Below are 1851 nucleotides of genomic sequence, written 5' to 3'. Positions count from 1 at the left end.
TCTTCATGTTTCCAGTCATCTAGACACTCAGTGAAGGAAGTAACTTTTTATGCAATTGTTTATTTATATGAGAATGGACTCGTGCATGTTAATTTTATTCTACGGGTTATAAAATCCAGTACTATTGCTGCCCAGGCTGTTTCGGCTTTGGCCATTGGGAGCGCCTGCGGGTTGGTTCCCGTGTCTTTGAAGAGCTCCCATCTTTTTCTGAGGACCTTCCGACTTCCTGCCCCGGCAAGATGGGCCCGACTCACGCTGTCTCCTCCCCAGCCAGGACTCAAACACTTCTCCAAAGCACGGGGGCCTTTGATTGAGGGATGGTGTTTAAAGAGCAACCTGGCTCCGGATGTGCTCATTGCTCCCAGGAGTCACTGCCTCGAAGCCTCTCAGGTTGGAGCTGGGACATGTGCGTCTGCGGATCCACGCATGAGCACAGCTCTACGCTTACCTCAGTGTCCATTCGTGCTATCGGGTAAGGAGTTTATAATGACGGTCGTTCCTATGTCTTTACAAACTAGTATGCAGTAGGTTTACAAAAAATGTTTGCTGAATTGAATTGAACTAATGAAAAATTTAGGGAACAATGTGGTGCAGAAAAGTGTTGGGGGATTGAAAGAGAGAACAAGATAAATGAATCTTTGCCAACTGGTGACACTGAAGGGGCCCGGGCTTGGGCTCAGAGATCAAGGACCAGCTCTGGCCACTGAGCCTCAGGACCTTGAACCAGTCACCTAACCTCTAGGAGCCGGTTTCCCATGCATAAGAAGACCCGTTGGGCTAAGCGACCCTTACACTCCTTTCAGCTTGGGAGTGCAAATCTGATACCATCAGTCACTTGCTTTAAATATCTTTGAAGGGCAGGCAGTTTCTCTATTTTTTTAACCACAATCTACAGTAATAAATATAATTCACAGAATGAACTGGTATGGTTGTGTGTATAAACATATATATGAACACGTATACATATACCTACTATATATACATATACACATACATTGTGTGTAGTAGGGATAGGTCTGAGAAAATGTAATAAAAATGTAAGTGTGTCTTAAATAAAATAGAAATTAACTTCTCTTTCACATAATTTACTTTCTCTTTTGGAGCCTGGGCGTGTGCTTTTCAAGGCTCGAACACCATCAATAACAGCTTCCATGTCCGAGCCCAAGGTGACTGCTCCAGCTCCTGCCATCATGTCTGTATCCAGCCGGGGCAAGGGGGAAGGGAAGACAGGAAGGAGAGCGTGCCATTCCTTTCAGGAGCACAACCCAGCAGTGGCACACGCCACGTCTGCTCAGACTCCGCTGGCCAGAGCGCAGCCAGGCAGCCACCCCCGACTGCAGAGAGGCGGGAGAAGGTGGTCTCTAGCTGAGCGGCCAGGTGCCAACACTTGGGGCCTCGCTATTGAAATGAACGGAGGAGAACGGGTTGATGGAAAACTTGACGTACCTGCCACCATAGATAAAACTGAAACATTTGCACACAATTGTACTTACTCTTAATACAAAAGCACGGGCTTTCTCTCTTTTAGTCAACTCCATTCAATTTCTTGTTCATTTTTTAAATATTGGTCTTGACCTACTAAACTGACTTCGTCATCCTCGAAGGGATTACAGCCCTCCTGTTGAGACACACTTTCCCGGAGCAAAGGGCAAACGCGTCCTCAGCACAGCCGGTGGAGCCAGCCTCCTGGCGGCTGCTGCCCTTGCACTGCAGGGCCCCCCTGAGCTCCCCCTTCCTGGACACACCACAGCGTTGCCCCCCAACTCGCTGTTCCCTCCGCCTGGAATGCCTTCTGCAACCCACCCCCCACACACACACACCCCTCTCCCACCCAAACTATTGGTCTGGCAA

This window comes from Myotis davidii, unplaced genomic scaffold, assembly GCF_000327345.1.
Source record: "Myotis davidii unplaced genomic scaffold, ASM32734v1 scaffold289, whole genome shotgun sequence".
Taxonomy (NCBI): Eukaryota; Metazoa; Chordata; class Mammalia; order Chiroptera; family Vespertilionidae; genus Myotis; species Myotis davidii.
This window is presented reverse-complemented; position numbering follows the sequence as displayed.